The 16,610-nt window shown below is 40.4% G+C and overlaps 1 protein-coding gene across 1 annotated transcript in view; it reads left to right on the top strand.

Annotated features, from left to right (window-relative positions):
* slc15a4 (solute carrier family 15 member 4) overlaps positions 1–16,610 on the top strand; it is an 89,707-nt gene that overhangs the window by 9,696 nt on the left and 63,401 nt on the right. The window lies entirely within an intron of this gene.

Here is a 16,610-nt window from a genome sequence, read left to right as displayed (position 1 = left end):
GAACTAGTTAGATTAGGGAAAACAAGGGATCATGGACTTGGATGTCAGGGGCTTTTTCCTTCTACACAGGGTTATCAATGTGTACGACAAGTTTCTGGCATGTGTGATGAGCACAGACTCGCTACAACAGTTTCAAAAGGAACTAAATGAGTTTCTTGATGTTGCTACACATCCAAACACCAAGCCTATCTTTTTTATGTACCTCATGGTCATTGTGATGTTCTGAACTAATTTTGATTGCCTTGAGGAGTCAGAGGAATTTCCCACATTTTTTTCCTCTGAATTGGTTTAGGATTATTTTTATTTGCGTTAACTCTTTCAGGAGATTGCATGACGGCCAGTGAGAAGGTACTGGGGGTCATGATGCATCGTAACTAGAACAGATGTGACAGACCAGCCAATTCATTCTTGTATGTCTTTTTGTATGTTCATATGTAAATCAACACGGCTGCCAGAATGACTGAGCATTTGATGTGCCTCTTGATGTTTTAGTTGTAGCTTTTCCCTACCTGAACTAATTCATATCATTCAGTTAAGGGTTCTTTTAATGCAATATTTAAGTTAGGATTTTTTCACTCTGGTATTTTGAATGTGTGATGGAGTACGGCAGTTTCAATAGTCCTGTCCTACAGTATCTACGTGGCAAAATTTATAGATCAGTTATTTGTTGATAAAGGGAAATGAAGGGGGGATACTTGTGCGTGCGAAAAAAAGGTTTAACTTCAACATTAGGTGGCTGACCTTCCAATTGAGGTTACCTTTCTCTTATATTTTCTAAGGACATTTGAGGAAATGGAAACTCATTGCTTAGCATAGGCTGTCAGGAGCCTTGCTTATTAACGGTCTTGGGCAGTTTAAAATTTTAAACTTCTATTCAAGTAGTTGAACGTTTCAGCTTAAAACTGAAGATGCAGCTTGTGGATATTTATTTCAAATTCATTACAGTAACATCTAAGCTATAGAAGGCTGTACATGTCTCTTCATCTGTTACATACTTAATAATGCAATCTGTAGCATTAATGACTTTTGGACATTGGGCTTTATCCCAGCACAAACATAGACCTATGCGAAGTGCATCGTTGGAATAAGTTTAAATTTACCAAACAATGCACCTTCACAGTCTGTGATATTCTGTGAAAACTCATTAAAAGCAAAGGCCTTTAAACTTAACCAAATAATGTATTTGCCAAAGCTTGGTGAGATTCTGTAAACATTTACACACAAGTAGTACACCAAGGAAGAGATTATTTGGAAGTGCTGATATCTTTTTTCTAAAACCAGCAGAAGGAGTACAAACAGTGAGAATTCAGTTAAGAATCTTGGTGTATCATGAGATGTATCACGAGAATTATGCTTACATAACCACACTTGCCCAATTTCACTAACGAAACATTGTGACAATATTCATATCTATACGACTATTGATACTTTCTCTTCCCCTTTCTCCAGCAATCTTGAAGGAGCAGTTATGCATAGTTTCCGTAATTTTAATGTAGGACAGTTAGACTTTTTTGATATGTGCAACATTTTTCTAATCACTAGTGCATTACCTGTCATTTGATTTAGCACAATATAATTCATAATATAGATGGGTTTGAAAGCAACAGCTTCTTTCTTTTAGTGCCAAATATATTTTACTTTGGTTCTGATTTAGTAATTGGGATCAGGGGAAAAAAAGAACCTTCCGTCCTTTTTTTCACATTTTTTTGTTAACCTTGAATGCATTTCAATTTGTTGCTATGAGAAAGTCCTTTCAGTATTTATTGTATGTGTGATCACACACTGTTACAGCACAGAAATAGTGATAGTTGAGCCAGATTGATTCTGTGGCGGGTAAAGAAAGGACAAACCTTGATACATAGCAGCTATTGGTTATTTTCTACCTTGACAAGTGGTGAGTTTGATAGGGACTATAAAAAGCTTGTGCCATTGATGCATTATTCATTTTATTATTTTGTTGTTTAATAGGTTTTGGTAGCCCAAATAAATTAAGGTCTAGTGTAGTTATCCTCCTACCGTCTAAAGTTAAGGAAGATCACACAAGACTGCAAAATAAAATCAGTAAGATGAAATAAAATAATAGAGGTTTCTCTATTCAATACCTGGGGGTGCTTTTTTTTTTGCCTTGAAGGTTCACCCACAGGAACATGGTGTCAACCAATCTACTGGAATGATAGAAAATGGTGAACCCACCCCTCCCTGCCCAAAATCATCTCCACAAAAGTTCAACAGTAACTTTCACAGGAATTCATATGAATGTTACTGTATTCAAAGAGTAGTTTAAGTAGTTGTAGCATGTTATGTACATGACAAATGGTACCTAAATGGCAATATTTCAAAATTCTGACATGTACTTTGTATATATGCTAAATGGTTATAAATTATATTTGTGAATCTGAAAGAAAACACAAACAACATAAACATCTGTTCATATAATAATCAAATTCTGGAAGGACTGTATTATCCCTAGTGTTTAGAAGGAGGATCTAACAAAAGCCCTGAATTTAAGCATATTTAAACAAAATCTCTGAATAACACCAAATCTTGGTTCAGAGTTATAGAAAAGAATGAAAGTTGCAGATTAGCTTATTATTTTCTTCAGTGTTATATTTTGATTCCTGCAATCAGCCTGCATGCATACTAACCAGATGGGGGTTGTCTGCCTATGTGACACTGAGTGTAAAATTATTTGTTGAATCTCTCTCAAAAAAACTTTTGAAAAGCAATGCAGTTTTGCACTTCTATGAAAGAAACACACTGAATTTGGAAGCAAAATTAAGTTTTAACGAACAACTTTACGTGTTGTTTTGAACAGGGAGGCGCAACTAATTTGTGTGTTTTAACTAATACAAATCTAATAAGTGTAAATTTCTTTATTCCATGTGATTTTTTTTCTTCTTTCCTAAGTATGTTCAAAATAATGTAATAATACATTTCGATACTGATGGTTGTATTTGGTTGTGATAGGCTGACCTCAATGAAATTGCATTTGTATATCAATGGTTATTTTAACCATACCTAGGTAGGGATGTGGAAGGACTATGCCAGTAAAAGGAATAAGAACTATAGAAACAGGACTGAATACCCGGGGTGGAAGAACACTCTACTAGTTTTTATAGTGAAATGTGGAATCTGTTCTGTTCTTTCTCATGTGACACAGTTTTGTTTGTTAAGCAACTGTGACATATGAGGGAAAATGTTTAGTTATTGATCTGCACTAAGGAAGTCCTTTGGTTCTTACTTATTACAACTTTCAAATTTATTTCCAAATCATTTAGTGGAGAAGCAACCCACCTTCCACCCACCCTTTTGTAATTCAGAACTTCTGACTCACCATGAGTGTGATGAGCCTGTTTAGTTGTGAATGATAACATTGATCTGGGGTGTGAAAATATTAAAATATGCTGTTTTAACCCTTGAGGTAAATAACATGATGGCTGAATAGCATTTGTTTTTAAGCTATTCTCATAGGTTGTGCAACTTGGTTAAATGTATAACAAAAACAGAATTACCTGGAAAAACTCAGCAGGTCTGGCAGCATCCTCCCTCACGCCTTCTCCTCCTTCCCAGAAACATGATAGGGTCCCCCTTGTCCTCACTTATCACCCCACCAGCCTCCGCATTCAAAGGATCATCCTCCGCCATTTCCGCCAACTCCAGCATGATGCCACCACCAAACACATCTTCCCTTCACCCCCCCTGACGGCGTTCCGTAGGGACCGTTCCCTCCGGGACACCCTGGTCCACTCCGCCATCACCCCCTACTCCTCAACCCCCACCTATGGCACCTCCCCATGCCCACGCAGAAGATGCACTACCTGCCCCTTCACTTCCTCTCTCCTCACCGTCCAAGGGCCCAAACACTCCTTTCAAGTGAAGCAGCATTTCACTTGCATTTCCCCTAACTTAGTCTACTGCATTCGTTGCTCCCAATGCGGTCTCCTCTACATTGGAGAGACCAAACGCAAACTGGGCGACCGCTTTGCAGAACACCTGCGGTCTGTCCGCAAGAAAGACCCAAACCTCCCTGTCACTTGCCATTTTAACACTCCACCCTGTTCTCTTGCCCACATGTCTGTCCTTGGCTTGCTGCATTGTTTCAGTGAAGCCCAACGCAAACTGGAGGAACAGCACCTCATCTTCCGACTAGGCACTTTACAGCCTTCCGGGCTGAATATTGAATTCAACAACTTTAGATCTTAAACTCCCCCTCCCCCCATCCCCACCCCGTTTCTCCCCCCTCCCTTTTTTTTCAATAATTTATATAGATTCTTCTTTTCCCACCTATTTCCATTATTTTTAAATCTAAAACTAAAACTTTTTTAGTCTTTCCACCCCACCCCCACTAGAGCTGTACCTTGAGTGTCCTGTCTTCCATTCTTAATTAGCACTTTTCTTAGACAATATCACCACCTTCAACACCTCTTTGATCCTTTTGTCTGTGACATCTTTTGATTATCTGCTCCTATCACTGCTTGCTTATCTCCACAATCACCACACCCTCAACTTCTCTCTCCCCCCCGCCCCCCCACCTTAAACCAGCTTATATTTCACCTTTCTCCTAACTATGCTTCAGTTCTGCCGAAGGGTCATGAAGACTTGAAACGTTAACTGATTTCTTCTCCACCGATGCTGCCAGACCTGCTGAGTTTTTCCAGGTAATTCTGTTTTTGTTTTGGATTTCCAGCATCCGCAGTAGCTTTTAGCTTTTTGTTTTTATCTCTTGGTTAAATGTATCCTCTGCAGGTTTCCAGCTGCCTTGATTAATGTTTTATTTTTTCACGCAATTATCAGAATCTCAACAAAAGAACCAGCAGTTTATTTTTTTTTACACTAAATGTGATATATGTGTATCACTTCATGATGCAACTTCAGTATAAGGTATTTCCAATCATTTACCTTTGCTAATCCCAATTGAACACAGAAGGAGTAAGTTTCACTCTTGCATAATTGGCAGTTTAATGTTCATAGAGGACTGACCATTAGCCATTGCCCACTCTTTTAGATCTAGGAATGGTGCATGACTGACTTCAGTAAGAGTGTAGGGAAACTGATTTAAAATGTGGCAAGTAATGCCATTTAACAGTTAAGATATCCCTAAATACTCAGTCAACTAAAATGTTCTTAAAATGTTCTGGCTTATTTAGTTTCATAGCCTTTGATTGAACGAACATGGATTTTCTCTGAAACCTACCGCCCAATGTACCAGCTCTGGATTTGTTGAATACTGTAGTAGATCTTCCAAGTATTCCAGGAATAGGGGTGGAAGGCACTATTTTCATATCTCCATATTGATGTCGTTCCCCATAATATGGGCCTTTCTGATTATAGATAAAATGTATTCAGTCCACTATCATCCTACTTCTAGAAATTAATTTTTTTCCAAATGTGTAGATAGGAAACAAAATTAACAATTTCCACGACTTGCTGAGTGAAATGACTTATTTGTTTAATGTGAAATACCTTGCATATATTATAGTAATAAAATATTTTGCATATCTTATATGCATTTATTGCATTTTAGTTTTTGCTTTGCCTGTTTATTTATGTACTTATTTATTTATTGGAAGGAGGACAGACAAGGGCTACAAGGTTCATCCCAGAATTAAGGGATTGACTTACAAGGAAAGATTAGCTAGCCTGGTTTTTCTTTTCTTGAAAAGAGAAGACAGAGCACATATGTTGAGTGTTCAAAATTAAGACCGGTTTGGACAAGTTGGTCCAAGTAAACTTTGCTGCTGTGTACAGAATTAAAGCACAAGGTCACATTTACAAATTAAGGGCAACAAAGAAAATAGGAAATGCAGGAGGAACATTTTCATTTAAACACGGTGGTTAAATATGCAGTACAAGTGGTGGTATAAGAAACTTAATGAGCTTAAAGAAGGAACTTGTCAACAAACCGAAATCAGGGTTCTTAGAAATGCTTTAAGGTAATACTGGTGGATAAGTGAGCTAGATGGGATGAAAGTCTTCTGCTTGAAGCTGGAACAATGCGAGTGATAGAATACAAAAAAAAAATTGAATATCTAGAAATGGTAAAAGTGTTGAATATTGAATACTTTCCATTAATGGTGTTGCATGTAGAATTCTGAAAATTGGAAAGCTTAACTTCCTGCAGGTGCAGTAGCATTCTGGTAGCAAGTGGGAAAATCTGGTATGACTATTAAAAGCATACTTCCCTCTTATATTAAATGTCATTCTCTGTTCCTTACTGTACCATATTAGGCACATGGCCTCTTTCCTCTCTTCCTCTTTTCCAAATTTATGCTTTAAATTTTGATTTGCAATAACATCTGCAACATTGGATTTTCAGCTAAGACAATTAAACTTCTACTTGTGATACTGAATAATTTGATTTCAGTGTTCAGGTTTACTGGTGAGGTTCTAACGGTTCCAGGTTTTGTGATTCTTCGATCTTCTTGGTGTCATGCAATATTCTATATAATTAGGGCGGATGATCAGTACTCTATCCAACTGTCCAGTCTACATGCGCGTATTGACAGGTTTTCACACCTGAGCTTGGTCCTACCGTTGCCTGATTTGTACATCAAAGTTCCCAGTGGAAGTTACCAGATAGTAATCTGAAGTTGGTTTCCCCATTGCAAACTTAATTCTACCACCCATTTTGCCATCATGGATGAATGAACTAACTTGCACATTTGAAATATTGAAACAAAGGTCTTCCCAGCCTGTATAGCTCTGTCCCATTGTGGCATTCACAGAATCAGCCATTAGTAAATATACTACTGTGGTATGGAAAATTACAGTGTGCTCACAAGGAGGACATGGTTTGCACATGACCTAGTCATTAGTGAGATAAGGCTGTTATCAACTTGAAAATTCAATTAAAATTTTTAAAAAGGCCCAGATCTTCCAGTCTCCAAATGGTCATTCTGTGGGAATTGGCTGGGAAGTTTGGACTTTCAGTGGGGAATTCCCCTGTATCTGGAACCCTCCAAAATTCTGAGCTAAGAGTTGAAGACTTCGGATGGCTCCAACTAAATTAGCAGAATAATTACCTAGGAAAAGTTAGGAACATAAGAAGTAGGTGCAGGAGTAGGCCACTCAGACTCTGGAGCCCGCTTTGTTATTCAATGGGATCATGGCTGATCTACTTCAACACCATTTTCCTGCACTATCCCCGTATCCCTTAATGTTTTAATAGTTGATATCTATTGATCTCAGTCTTGAACTTACTCGACAACTGAGCCTCCACAGCCCTCTGGGGCAGAGAATTCAAAAGATTCATCACCATCTGAGTGAAGAAATTCCTCCTCATTTCAATCTTTGATGGCCTGCCCCTTATTCTGAGGCTGTGTTCCCTGGTTCTAGAACCCCCTAGCCAGGGGAAACATCCTTCTTGCATTTCCCCTGTCGAGTCCTCTAAGAATTTTGTATGTTTGAATGAGATCACCTCATTCTTCTAAACTCCAGGGCTGAAAGGCCCAGCTATTTAATCTTTCCTCATAGGACAATCCCTCCATCCTAGGAATTAGTTTGCTGAACCTTTGTTGCAAGTAAGGAGACCAGAACCACGCACAATATTCCATATGCGGTCTTACCTAGAGTCTATGTTATTGCAGTAAGTTATCTTTACTCCTATACTCAAACCCTCTTGTAATAAAGGCTAATGTACCATTTGCCTTAATTTCTTACTGTAGTTGCATGTTAGCTTTCAGTGACTCATGAGCAAGAATGCCCAAGTCCCTTTGAAGTTCAACAATTCCAGCCTCTCATCATTTAAGAAATACTCTATTTCTGTTTTTCTAAGTGGATAACCTTGCCACATTGTATTCCATCTGCCATATTTTTGCCCACTCGCTCAGCTTCTTCAAATCTCGTTAAAGCTTCTTTGCATCCTCCTCACAACTCATACTTCCACTTAGTTTGTTATCTGAAAACTTGGAAATATTATATTTAATCCCCACATCCAATTATGTTCTTATGTTCTGAAAGATTCGAAAGACCACCTGACTATCCCCCCTCACCTACCCACATGCCATCCTATCCCATCACTCACCCACATGCTATCCTATCCCATCAGCCACCCACCTGCCACCCTCCCCACTCAGCTGCCGCCCTACCCACTCACCCACTTAGGATACACACCTACCTTCTCTCCGTAGCTTATCAAAGTGACTTTGGGAACTTTAAACTTACTAGAATATGGCAGCTAGTGCCGTAAAAAGGGGGTGTGACTTGACTTCCCTTGACTATCCTGCACTAAGATGGATCTACGCTCCACAGTTCTGAGGAGGTCAGTTTTGAAAGTCTGGGTGAGAAATGCAGAGCTCCAGTACAAGATAAGTAAATAGGAGTTGAGTGGCAATCTGACGGTGATTCCCACTCCTTAGAAAATTCGGCCCACTATGTCGTACATACGAATAGGAGCAGGAGTAGGCCATTTGACCCCTTGTGCCTGTGATGCCATTCAATAAGATCATGGCTGATCTGATTTTGGCTTCAGCTCCACATTCTGCCTACCACCAATGACCTTTGACTCCCTTGCTGGTCAAGAATCTATTTACCTCTGCCTTAAAAATATTCATTGACCCTGCTTCCACCACTCTCTGGAGAAGAGAGTTCCAAATGTTCACGGCCTTCAGAGAGAGAAAAAATTTTCTCATCTCTGTCTTACATGAGAGACCCCTTATTTTTAAACTGCAGGCCAGTTAGCGTAACATGTGTTGTAGGGAAATTATTAGAATCCATTATTAAGGAGGTTATAGAAAGATACTTAGAAAATCATAATGTGACCAGGCAGAGTCAACATGGCTTTGTGAAAGGGAAATCTTGTTTAAGTATTTTATTAGAGATTTTTGGGGGAAATAGCAAGCATAGACAAAGGGGAACTTGTAGATGTGGTGTATTTGTATTTCCAAAAGGCACTTGATAAGGTGCCACATCAAAGGTTACCATACAAGATAAGAGTACTAGGCGTAGAGGGTAACATATTAGCATGGATAGAAGATTGGTTAACTAACAGGGAGCAGAACGTAGAAACAAATGGTTCTTTTTCAGGTTGCAAGCTCTAACTAGCGGAGTGCCATAGGGATCACTACTGGGGCCTCAACTATTTAAAATCTATATTAATGACTTGGACGACAGTACCGCATGTATGGTAGCTAAATTTGCTGATGACATCAAGATAGGTAGGAAAGTAAATTGTTACGAGGAGGAAAAGAACCTAAAAAAAGGACACAGATTAAGTGAGTGGGTAAAAATTTGGCAGATGATGTATATGTGGGGAAATGTGAACTTGCCCATTTTGGCAGGAAAAATAGAAAAGCAACATACTATTTAAATAGAGAGAGATTGCAGAACTTGGTGATACAGAGGGATCTGGGTGTCCTGGTACATGACTCTCAAAAAAGTTAGTATGCAGGTACAGGAAGTGATTAGGAAGGCAAATGGAATGTTGGTGTTTATTGTATAAAAGTAATGAAGTCTTGCTACAACTGTACAAGGCCTTGTTGAGACCACATCTGGAGTACTGTGTACAGTTTAGGTCTCATCTGAGAAAAGATATAGTTGCATTAGAAACAGTTCGGAGAAGGTTCACTCGACTCATTCCTATGATGAAGAGCTTATGGGCCTATATCCATTGGAGTTTAGAAAAATGAGAGGTAATCTTATTGAAACGTACAAGATCCTGAGGGGACTTGAAATACCAGCAGGGAGTCCCCTTTTGTGGGGGAGACTAGAACTAGGGGACACAATTTAAGAATAAGAGGTCTCTTAAGACGGAGATGAGAATTTTTTTCTCTGCAGGTCGTGTTAGTATGTGGAATTCTCTTCACCAGAAAGCAGTGGAGGCTGGGCCATTGAATATTTCCAAGGCAGAGTTAGGTAGATTTTTGATAGACAAGGTAGTCAAGGTTTATCGGGGGCAGATGGAAAAGTGGACTTGAGACCACAACCAGTTCAGTCATGATCTTATTGAATGGTGGAGCAGGCTCGAAGGGTTGAATGGCCTACTCCTGCTCCTAAGTCCTAGGTTCCTATTTTCAGGTTTGCAAACTGTAACTAGTGGGGTTCCGCAGGGATCAGCGCTGGGTCCTCAACTATTTGCAATCTATATCAATGACTTGGATGAAAGGACGCAACATATTGTACCAAAATTTGCTGATATGCAAATATAGGTGGAAAAGCAAGTTGTGAGGAGGACACAAACAGTTTGCAAAGGGATATAGGTAGGTTAAGTGAGTGGACAAAAATTTGGTAGATGGAGTATAATGTGGGAAAATGTGAGGTTATCCACTTTGGTTGGAAGAATAGAAAAGCAAATTATTATTCAAGACCATAAGACATAGGAGCAGAAATAATCCATTCGGCCCAGCTGATTTCGCTGTCTGCCCGCCTTCCTAAAAATTTAAGTGGACCGGGATGACACCGGGGATTCCTCCCGACGTCTTCCCGCATCATTTTCCCCTTGGCGACCGGGCCCTGCCCCCAAATTGCCGAGGGGAAAATCCTGGCCTATATTCCATCTGCCATGTTTTTGCTCACTAACTTAACCTATCTATATTCCTCTGTGGATGCCTTGTGTCGTCCTCACCACTTGCCTTCCCACCTATTTTTGTGTCATCCGCAAACTTGGTGATAGTACATTCACTTCCCTCATTCAAGTCATTAATATATAGTAAATAATTGTGGCCCCAGCACTGATCCCTGTGGCACTCCACTAGTTACAGGTTGCCATCCTGAAAATGTCCCCCTTATCCCAACTCTCTGTCTTCTATTAGTTAGCCAATCCTCTATCCATGCTAATATACTAACCCCAACACCATGGGCTCTTATCTTATTAAGTAGCCTTTTGTGTGGTACATTATCGAATGCCTTTGGAAATCCAAATATATTACATCTGTTGGTTCCCCTTTGTCTATCCTGCTTGTTACCTCCTCAGAAATTTCTAATAAATTTGTCAGGCATGATTTCCCCTTCATGAAGCCATTCTGACTGCTTGATTATATTATGTAATTCTAAATGCTCTGCTATTATATCCTTAATAATAGACTCTAACATTTTCCCAATGACAGATGTTAAGCCAACTGGCCTATAGTTATCTGTTTTTTGTCTCCTTTTTTTTGAATAAGGATATTACATTGGTAGTTTTCCAATCCCCTGGGACTTTTCCAGAATCTAAGGATCCTTGGAAGATTACTACCAGTACATCCACTATCTCTGCAGCTACTTCCTTTTAATATCCTAGGATACAACCCATCAGGTCCAGGGGACTTATCAGTCTTTAGCCCCATTAGTTTCCCTAGTACTTTTTCTCTAGTGATAGTTGTATTTATTTTCTCCCGTTCCTTTTGCCCCTTGATTATTTTGTATTTTTGGAATGATATTAGCGTCTTCTACTGTGAAGACTGATGCAAAGTATTTATTCAACTCCTCTGCCATTTCCTAGTTCCCCATTATTATTTCCCCAGCCTCATTCTCTAAGGAGCCTATGTTCAGTTTGGCCTCTTGTTCCTTTTTATATATTTAAAGAAGCGCTTACTGTCAATTTTTATATTACTTGCTATTTTACCCTCAAAGTTTATTTTCTCCCTCTTTATTTTTTTTGGCCATCTTTGTTGGTTTTTAAAACTTTTCCAATCCTCTGCTTACCACTAATCTTCGCCATATTGTATGTCTTTTCTTTCAATTTGATACTATCCATAACTACCTTGGTTAACCATTGCTAGTCTATCCCCTTCCTAGAATCCTTCTCTCTCACTGAGATATATCTTTGTTGTGAGTCATGAACTATTTTCTTAAACGTCTGCCATTGTTCATCAACCATCTTTTTTGCTTAAGCTCCTCTCCGAGTCCACTCCAGCCAACTCTGCCCTTATTCCATTGCAATTACCCTTTTTTGAATTTAGCAATGTTGTTTCTGACCCCAGTTTCTCACTCTCAAACTGAATGTTCAATTCTACCATGTTATGGTCACTGTTTCCTAGGGGATCTTTTACGCTCAGATCATTTATTAAACCTGCCTCATTATACATTAACAGATCCAAAATAGCCTGATCCCTGGTTGGATCCACAACATATTGTTCTAGGAAACTGTCCCGAATACATTCTATGAATTCTTGCTCGTGTCCAGCTCTGCCAATTTGATTTTCCCAATCTATGTGAAGATTAAAGTCATCCATGATTAATGTACTGCCTTTTTTACATGCCCTCATTATCTCCTGATTTACTCTCTGTCCTACAGTATACCAACTGTTAGAGGGCCTATAGACTACTCCTACCAGTGTCACCTTCCCCTTGTTATTTTTACCTCCACCCATATGGATTCTACATCTTCCGATCCAAGATCATTTCTTGCTATCGTACTTATTCCACCTCGTACTAACATAGCTACCCTACCACCCTTTCCTTCCTGCCTGTCCTTTTGAAAAGTCACATACCCCTGAATATTTAGTTCCCAGCTTTGATCTCCTTGTGACCATATCTCTGTAATGGCTATAAGATCCATACCCATTAACCTCTATTTGTGCTGTCAATTCATTTATTTTGTTCCAAACACTGCATTTAAGTAAAGAACCATTATTTTTGCCTTTTTACCATTTTTTCCCCCTTTGACCCTATTGGCTGCTGTTTTTTAATGTTTGTACACTCCGTCCCTTCTGTCACACTCTGGGTATAATTACCTAAATATCTGCCCTGCACTGATGCCATATTCTTTTGCTTTGTAAGCCTATGTATTGCCTCTCCAGAACCCTCCCCCTCCTCTATTTAGTTTAAAGCCCTCTCTTCAGCCCTAGTTAGTCGATTCACCAGGACACTGGTCTCAGCACAGTTCAAGTGAAGCCTGTCCCACCAGAACAGCTCCCTTCTACCCAGTACTGGGGCCAGTGCCCCATGAACTGAAACCCATTCCTCCCACACCAATCTTTGAGCCACGCATTTAACTCTTTGACTTTATTTACCCTATGCCAGTTTGCCCGTGGCTCAGGTAGTAATCCCGAGATTATTACCTTGGAGATTCTAGTTTTTAATTTAGCTCCCAATTGTTGAAATTCTTTTAGCAGAACCTCCTTTCTAGTCCTATCAATGTCGTTGGTACCTACGTGGATGACGACAACTGGATCCTTCCCCTCGCATTCCAAGTTCCCTCCAGTCCTGAGGAGATGTCCTTAAACCTGGCACTGGGCAGGCAACACAGCCTTCGAGATTCACACTCTGAGCTGCAGAGAACAGTATCTATCCCCCTAACCATACCACCCCCTACCACTACTACGTTCCTATTTCCTCTCCCCACTTGAATGGCCCCCTGTACCATGGTGCCATGCTCAGTTTGCTCATCCTCCCTGCAGCCCTCACTCTTGTCCACACAGATTGCAAGAACCTCGTAACTGTTGGACAGTTGCAGGGGCTGAGACTCCTCGAACGCCTCACCTGCAGTCACACCCTCCTGTCCCTGATCACAGACCAAATTTGAATTACCTAATCTGAGGGGTGTGACCGCCTCCTGGAGCAAAGTGTCCAGGTAACTTTCCCCCTTCCTGATGTGGTGCAATGTCTGCAGCTCGGACTTCAGCTCCTCAACTTGAATCTGAAGTTCCTTGAGCTGCAAACACTTACGACATATGTGTTCGCTCTGGATCACCTTGGTATCCAGCAGACCCCACATGCTGCCACAGCAACACAATACTCGTCCTGCCATCGCTATGGTATTTTATTCAATTTATTAATTAATTACTCTAGTATCCCTGCTCTTTTACATTTTATTGTAATTATTTTTTGCACCAGTATCGATCTTATACTTAACAAGCTACTTTTAAGGAAGAGAGAAAAATGCCTAAAGACCTAAACACAAACTAAAGACCTTACTTTTACTTTAAAGACTAGAAATATTCACCAATTCTACCTTCCAATCAGCTGGATTCCCTGCATTTGCATCACATTGTGGTTCGTGACGTCACTCCACTGCTGGTCTCACCTCAGGTAGGCCTCTTGATCCGTGCCTTTTAACCTCTCCTGCTCACCTCTCTCTCAAAATGCACTATTTTGAGCCTTAGGAATAGAATAAGCCTTAATCACTTACCAGATACTCCCCAATTAACCAGCTTCTTCTCCTGTAGCAGAGCAAGAATCAATTCCTGGAGGCTGAAAATGTTTAGGCAAAAGCAACCAAATGCCTCTTTCCCTTCCTCCACTTAACTCCCTGAAGCGCTCAACTCCGGCACCCTATTGTAAGTCGCACTAAGTTGGCTACTTATAATCTTTAGAATGATCGACCTAAATGGAGTTGGTGTATTTGGTGACCACTTTGGTGACTTCGGAGATGGCGTGTTTGGTCAGTCCCCTTGGCAGCAGAAGGTAGACGGCGCTCTGGCTCTCCCTGGCTGAGATGGTGTGGCGCTTGTTGTAGTGAATGAGGTGCGAAGCCTCAGCACAGTCAAGAGGGAAAGGTAGGGCAAACAAATCCGGAGCTCCTTGGATGAAAAAGGAGATAGAAATTAAGATAAAGAAGAAAAAAGCGTGCTTATGACAGGTGTCTGTAGAAAATACAATCGAGGACCAAGCGGAATACAGAAGGTTCAGAGGGGAGAAAGCAAATAAGCGAAGCAAAGAGATGTTATGAGAAAAGACTGGCAGCCAACATAAAGGGGAATCCCAAAGTTTTCTATTAGTACACAAATAGTAAGGGGGTGGTAAAGGAGGAGTAGGGCCAATTAGGGACCAAAAAGGGGATTTACACTTGGAGGCAGGGGCTTGGCTGAGGTGTTAAATGAATACTTTGCATCTGTCTTTACCAAGGCCACAGTAACAGAGGAGGAAACTCTGTCAGAAGAAGGGTTCAAAATTGATGAGGAGGAGGTGTTGGATAAACTGCTTAAAGTTAACAAGGCACCGGGACTGAATGAGATGTATCTAAGGATATTGAAGGACGTAAGAGAGGAAATTTCAGGTGCACTGGCCATAACCTTTCAGTCTTCCCTAGACTCGGAAGATGCTAGAGGACTGGAGAATTGCAAACATTACGCCCTTGTTCAAAAAAGGTTGTAAGGATAAGACCAGCAATTACAGACCAGTCAGTTTAACTTCAGTGGTGGGAAAGCTTCTTGAAACAATTATTCATGTTAGAATTAATAGTCACATGGAAAAATGTGGGTTGATTAGGAAGAGCTGGCATGGATTTCTAAAGGGGAAATCATGTTTAATTAACTTGCTGGAGTTTTTTGAAAAGGTAACAGAGAGGGTTGGTGATGGTAATGCTGTTGATGTGGTGTACATGGACTTTCAAAAGGCATTTGATACAGTGTCACACAACAGACTTGTGAGAAAAGTTGTAGCTCATGGAATAAAAGGGACAGTAGCAACATGGATACAAAATTGGCTGAGTAATAGGAAACAGGGTAATGGTCAATAGATATTTTTTGGGCTGGAGGAAGGTTTGTAGTGGAGCTCCCCAGGGGCTGGTATTGGGATCCTTACTTTTTCTAATGGTCGAGATTTTGGTGTGCAGGGGGCAATTTCAAAGTTTGCAGATGATACGAAACTTGGAAGCATTGTAAACTGTGAGGAGGACAGTATAGAACTTTGAAAGGACATAGACAACTTGATGGAGTGGGCAGACAGGTGGCAGATGAAGTTCAATGCGGAGAAATGTGAGGTGATGCATTTTGTTAGGAAGAACATGGAGAGACAATATAAAATAAGGGGTACAATTCTTAAGGGGGTGTTGGAGCAGAGGGACCTGGGTGTATATGTGCATAGATCATTGAAGGTGGCAGGGCAGGTGGAGAGAGCAGTTAATAAAGCATACAGTATCTTGGGCTTTATTAATAGGGGCATAGAGTACAAGAGCAGGGAGATTATGCTGAGCCTATATAAAGCACTAGTTAGACCTCAGCTAAAGTATTGTGTACAGTTCTGGGAGCTGCACAATAGGAAGCATGTGAAAGAATTGGAGAGAGCAGAAGAGATTTACAGAAATTGTTTCAGTTATGAGAAACTTCATAATTGAAAAGGTTGGGACCGTTCTCCTTGGAGAGGAGAAGGCTAAGAGAAAATCATGAGGGGGCTAGATAGAGTAGACGAGGAGAAACTGTTCCAGCTTGCAAAAGGATAGAGAATGAGAGGGCACAGATTTAAAGTGATTTGCAAAAGAAGCAAATCTGATGTGAGAAAAAACTTTTTCACACAGAGTGCTTTGAGCCTGGAATGCACTGCCTGGAAATGTGGTGGAGGCAGGTACAATTGAGGCATTAAAACGAGCATGGGATGATTATTTGAATAGAAATAATGTGCAAGGTATGGGAAAAGGCAAAAGAATGGCACTAAGTCATAATGCTCATTTAGAGAGTGGTGCAGACACAATGGGCTGAATAGCTTCCTTCTGCGCTATAACATTCTGTGATTAATCGTTGGAGTACTCTACCCCAGGGAGCAGTGGAGGCTGGATCATTGAATATATTCATGGGTGAGTTAGACGTATTTTTAATCTACAAAGGTTGTGGGGGGCAGGCAGGAGGGTGGAGTTCGGGGCATTATTGGATCAACCATGATCATGTTAGATGGTGGAGCAAGCTCGAGGGGCTGAATGTCCTTATAGACTGCAGAATGCCTGATGAAAATGAGGCTGCATTCTTGGAGAAATAGAA

The sequence above is a fragment of the Cetorhinus maximus genome, chromosome 12, assembly GCF_964194155.1.
Source record: "Cetorhinus maximus chromosome 12, sCetMax3.hap1.1, whole genome shotgun sequence".
In the NCBI taxonomy this organism is placed as follows: Eukaryota; Metazoa; Chordata; class Chondrichthyes; order Lamniformes; family Cetorhinidae; genus Cetorhinus; species Cetorhinus maximus.
Note: the sequence above shows the minus strand (reverse complement) of the source record. Positions and strands in the feature narration are given on the sequence as shown.